Source organism: Hypomesus transpacificus, chromosome 24 (genome assembly GCF_021917145.1).
Source record: "Hypomesus transpacificus isolate Combined female chromosome 24, fHypTra1, whole genome shotgun sequence".
Classification (NCBI taxonomy): Eukaryota; Metazoa; Chordata; class Actinopteri; order Osmeriformes; family Osmeridae; genus Hypomesus; species Hypomesus transpacificus.
In genome coordinates, this window is record NC_061083.1 from 3,503,320 (window position 1) to 3,509,319 (window position 6,000).

At 50.8% G+C, this 6,000-nt stretch overlaps 1 protein-coding gene across 1 annotated transcript in view; it reads left to right on the plus strand.

Annotated features, from left to right (window-relative positions):
* Nucleotides 1-6,000, plus strand: part of cux2b (cut-like homeobox 2b) — a 58,192-nt gene that overhangs the window by 29,828 nt on the left and 22,364 nt on the right.

Here is a 6,000-nt window from a genome sequence, read left to right on the forward strand (position 1 = left end):
CACACACTTCCAAGACGGCCCTGCACCGAGGAGAAATGATTGATGAAGGGGGAGGAACTGAAATCCATGGCCGACTGCGAGGACGGGTTTTCATGTAACACTCCACCTGATGCTTATTGACTGATGGGGTTTCAGTCAAAGTGGAGGAGCGTCTATCTGCCATTAAATGATCAGATATCTGGCTGCTCATATTTTCTCGGTTGAGACTAGACCTCATTTCCTGTTGGGCAGATGCATTCACGGTGCCCTCTCAGACGCTGCCATATTGAAAAAAAGTCATCTGATACCTACCAAGGCTCTCCGCGAGCCATTAAACCAAGGTCATAAATCACATTTGTGAGCTCCGTTCTGGTCAGCCATGCCAGGGGCGTATTGAAATGATACCACAAACATGTTTTCCTACTTCTTCCACGCTCACTTTTGAATTGACCATCGAACACCGAGCTGACAGCTGTATCGCTGGATAGGAGAAATCTGAACATGTATGGCCTGCTTCATATGGGGTTATTGGCATGTTGTTTAATGGTTTGTGATTGACTTCCGTATGCCTAAGCAGTGGTTTGTTGCAGGGGGAATATTTGCATTCAATACCACTGCAATACATTGTGGACTTCAATGCTAATTCAATTACTATGATTGCGAAGTCTCCTAAATGCGAGAGTATCAAAAGCACCGTCCCAAATGTTTATTCGGCCGGCTCAAACCCAGGGGATTAATTTGAGCACTATTGATGTCTGACAACTGAGAGTCTAGAGATGTTTTATAAGTAGATAAAGTAGATGTCTGATAATGAACATTTAGCTGTGGCTGTGGGCTCGCTCCGTATAAAAAGGAGTGCACCGCTGCTTGTGCACTCTCATCAGACTAAATCCTTTTACACAGATGTCATAATTTCCTAAAAATATCTTTGAGGATTTTTGTTTGTCTTGTTTTGACTTTTTATACTTTTTTTTATTTCACTAACAACTCCACGCACATCAGAGAGATTCTCTCGGGTGTCAGATAAACTTTGACCTTATCGCTAATGTCAAACAGCTTGCGGAGGCTGCTGAACTTTACCCAGCAGTAGTCGCTGTGGCTCCAGCGTAAGCTGTGGGGGTAATACCTGCTGCTGCCAATAGAGATATTCAAAGAAGGAGGAGATGGTTGTGCTTGTTTGGCTGTGTGTATTGGGGACACACTAAAGCTCCCCTACAGCTGTGTGGTACAGGTGGCGTATCAGCCACGACAGGTTTTTGTGAGTGAGTATGTGTGTCTTAGTAAAAGTACGAGTGTGTGTCAGTTATCTGGGTCCCTGCCCCCCCTCCCCCTACCTCCCCCCAGCCAGAGCAGCGGCCCCGAGGAGTCCCTCCTGGTATTTAGACCCACGTCGTGCCACTTCTGAAGGAGAAGTCGGCTCCTTTGAAGTGTTTGCGACATGACAGGTTGTCTTTCTTTTTCGGTTTCATTTCAATGTACCCCTCCCACTTTCTCTCTCTTCTTCCCGTCCGATCTAGCCCTTCTAATTATCGCTAACCAAGGCGACTGATTAGAAACACGGCGACGACCTAGTTTCTCGGAGGAACTCTGGAAACGGGAGAAAGGGTTAATCCCAGAGCTGGTGGCTGTCATTGGTCGCTTCCCTCCTTCTTCTCCTCTTTTTCCGTTCCTCTTTTCTTTCTTTCCCTGGAAGTTTGCTAATGAGGTCCCGTCAGAGCTAGGGAGAGGTGTTAATTTGGCCTTGTGAAGTAGGAAGGAGATTAAGGACAGTGAGGAGCTGAGTTTACGGCTTAAAATACACCGCTGTCCTTATTAATCCGCGGGGCCCTTGGAGACTGGCGTTTTTTGGTTTTATAATGAACACTGTCTTATAATGAAGGTAATTTTAATACAAATCTACAGCCGAGACAGAGGAGATGGTACACGTCTCCACGGCCCCCAGCTCACCCTCTGGGACGGGGGGGGGAGAAGAGGACAGTTACTTCTCAAATAACAGGTCACAGGAGAGACGGGCTGGTCGGACACTGAGTCTTTCGCCGCGCCGCTCACGTGACTTTCGCGCTCGGCTTCCCGAGCGTCACCTGAACACACACACGGCAAGCGCTCCTTGCCAAGTCTACACGGGCGCCACTATGCAATTTACACCTCTCGAGCACGCGTTACAGTTTAAAGCCTCTGAAGGATTCACCTTTGAGTTGAGAAAGAGAAAAAAAAAAAAAAAAGACGAAAAAGTTCTGTAGTATCTGTTGCCTGTGGATTCCAGGGATAGAACATTCCTTCTCATACAGTAGTGCGAGATAGATACGGCCTTTGTATAGTAGGGGGATGTCGGGGCCCAAATGAACCAGTCATCTTATTTTTTTCCTCTTTGCAATTGAACGTTCAGGAGAAAGAAAACAGCAGCCTGGGTCCCTAATTACTGAAACTTGCTTTACAATGATAATCCGAGGAGTAATTTAGCGTGTACAATGAGAGTTGTGGTGCCTGCGCAGATGGAGATTCTGATAAATAGTTTGTAACGTGTAATTAGCAGCTATGCCGGTTACATACCATTAACCCCTCGAGCTCAGGAATCATCATTGGACCTCATTATCAGGCATAAAGGTACAATTGAGCTGACTAGACATCAAAAACATCAAACAGCCATTAAAGCGCTGTCGAATGGGGGTTGGTGGACACCTGCTTTGGAGTCTAACTGTGCCATCTCTTCCCTCGAGGTTGTGTTGATGATGTAGGAGGAAGACAATGTTTTTGTCTGTGTTGCTCATTTTCTGGCGGTCCGCTACCGAGGCCTCTCACAGATAAGAAAACGGCAACTCAGACTACCTGGTGATGTACTGCCTCAAAGTCTCAAAGACCGACTGGTCACTAACTTACCAGCTAGTACTGTACACTACCCTGTAGTCGTCGAAGGGCGTTAAGTTCACTGCTATCAGGACGCATTTGAATATCTTCATAGTTAGATATGCTGACCTGTACCCAAGACCCATAGCAGCCCACACCAGACTGATGTCCAGGGCAGGGACTGTGGACACCATCGCTGTGAAACCTGCCCGGTAGCACGGGCCACTCTGGCTGCCCACAACAGACAGCAGAGCCACTAGGTAGTGTCTTTTGATCATCCATCGAGAGGAGACTGGGTCCTTCCTCTTTTATGATTAATTCCTGAAGGAAATGATAATTTCTCTTGAATGTATAAATATGTTATGAATAGTGGAATGAATCAAAGAGTAAAAGATGGTAATTAACGACAGCGCTTTGATAAAAGGCTCGCCGCGCGTCCTGTGTGTCTGCGTGCATCGCGCTTGTGTTTATCTGGTGGGCGCGCGCGTGCGCGTGTGCGCCTCTGTATGTGTGTGTGCGTCCGCGAGCGTGTGTGTGTGTGTTATGACGCAAGCTTCCTCCGTGTCATTACGAAAAGGCTCCATAATTACCTTCCTGCACGAGCCAGTGCTCCTGGCTGTGCTGGCGGCCGCCAAAGACTCCATCTGAGCGCCAGGCGCCGAGTGAATCTAACGGCCATAACACTTTTCCCTGCCTAATTGTCTGAGGGGCTCTATGGCACTTTCATAGATGAGGGACTGCGCCGTTTGCGGGGTGCGCGGCCATGCACTGGCTTTAACGGCTCAACGAAGACAGATCTTCATCACGGGCTAAATTGGCTGGTTATTAGGTGCAGATGGGCTGATTGGATGGCCATCCGAGGCTTCTGGTTGGATGAGGTTGGTTAGGAGAGTCAACGGGTGTGTCCGCGGTGCTTTGGTTTGCGACCGTGGCCCAGTGTGTGATGTCGTTTTTATGTGTCCCTGTTGTTGTCGTCGTGCACAGTGTGCATTAATTCCTCTCATATCGATCAAGACCTCATCCAATAACCCTGAAGAGCCCCCGATTAATTGAACATATTGACGTGTGAGGCAGATGCATGACACCTGCTTCTCCCCCTGGTCTGAGTGTCCAGGGTCTCCCTGGATCCCCCCCTCGCTTACAGCCTCTTGTCCAGATCTAGATCCACCTGGATGTGTGTCTGTCTCTGTCTCTGCCTGAGCTGTCTAAGGCTCATTGAGCAGCTAGCAGGCAGGCAGACCAGGCAGGCAGGCAGACCAGGCAGGCAGACCAGGCAGGCAGGCAGACCAGGCAGGCAGACCAGGCAGGCAGGCAGACCAGGCAGGCAGACCAGGCAGGCAGGCAGACCAGGCAGGCAGACCAGGCAGGCAGGCAGACCAGGCAGGCAGGCAGACCAGGCAGGCAGACCAGGCAGGCAGGCAGACCAGGCAGGCAGACCAGGCAGGCAGACCAGGCAGGCAGGCAGGCAGGCAGGCAGGCAGGCAGGCAGGCAGGCAGGCAGGCAGGCAGGCAGGCAGACCAGGCAGGCCCGGCCCTGGAAATGCAGAACATTACAAATGCACATCACAAACAGGCTTCCAGCCCATTGTGGAGAGAATAATAGGCTCCAGGGCCATGTAAACTACAGACTCTGTGCTCCTGCTTTATCACTCGTGTCCTCTCCACTCTGGTGGTGGGAGGGGGGGGGGTCCTACATGAGAGAGTACTGTCTCTCCTTTTTTAAATCAATTCTTTACCTCTGTTCCCTTGAGCATCTTTCCACGTTTGTGAGACTCTCAGGTCCTCGGGCTGTCCTATACCCACCCTAACGTGTTCGACAGCCTCCTATGGATTCTGCCTAGGCTTAAGATTTTGGACAGACGTCCCTGTCCTAGTTATTCTGAGTCGGGGACGCGTTGACGCCAAAGACGAGCCGCACGGCGTCGCGTGTTCCCAGAGTTAACTCGAGATGTATGACTCGTCTCTCCCCGGTTTGACTGATGTTTACATTGGTCGGGTCGTGTTTGCGCTGAGCTCCTTCACCCCGCATCACCCTCTTCTCCCGTGTTCATCTCGGTGCCCTGCTGTGGGCTCGTGTGTGCGGCTGCTGGCGATAGGGCCGGCGTGCCGGTGTGTTTGTTCCCCTGTTCTGACTGATGTCCTGTCTGTTTGGCCCAGTCGGGTGTATTCGTCATGAGGGCAGCGTGTTCAGAGGCACTCATGCCACGCCAGGTAAGGCAGGGAGAGATGTTATAAATAGGCACTTGCCTCTCTAGCCATGTGGAATTGATGAGTCTCAGCACATTGGGCTCTGCAGTGCCGGGTTTCATTTCTACAGTCCTGACAGCACCGACCCCCGCGCCCGGAGACGTCACGCCTGACTGGCGGCGCTGTGCAAATGTTAGCCGTGTTTGAAGACGCGTGCACGCAGACACGGTGCACTGTTCTTATTGGCTGTGTGACTAGCCATACACGCGTTCCTTAAACCCCTGTCAACCTAACAGACAGACAGGCAAGCACAGTCCTTCACTCTCCCATCCTACCTCTCTGTCTACAACCAGGCCTCCTGAAAATCACTTACAGTAACTGTTATACCAGGCAGTCTGCAGGATGCCTAACTCACCCTGGCCTTTAGTGATCAGCTGGCTTGTGATTGGCCAGTGTGCTGTAGGGTATGCTCTGGATTCAGGGGATGTGATCACAGGTAAAACAGAGCTAGCACTGTTTCTGATGGTTTGATAATCCAAAACACTGTGCACAGTGGTAAGCCTGCAGCTGTATCCAATCTACAGAGTTCCCTGTAGCATCGAGGGCTTATTATCGCTGTTTAAACAACGACAGGACCTCAGAGGAGAACCAAGTTATTTGTACTTTCTTCCAATTCTCCGCTCCCGGTGTCCAGTGGCGCACAATTCCAGTCACACCTATCCCCACCTCCCAGGTTAAACCCAGGGGCCCCCACTGCTGTGTCTCCTTCAGCAGACAGGCAGGAAGCCTCCCCAGGCAGCCCAGCTCAGCCTCAGAGCTGCAGCACTGTTCTGGGGATGCTCTGTCTCATCTCCTGGCTCACTCTAAGTTGCTGGCAAGAGCACAGTCAAATTAGCCAATAAAAATGTGTGAAATCGGTGGCTCTGAGCTGCCGAGGACACGCCAGGAGAAATAAACATCAGCGCTCGTACGACCAGGAAAGACCGGAGC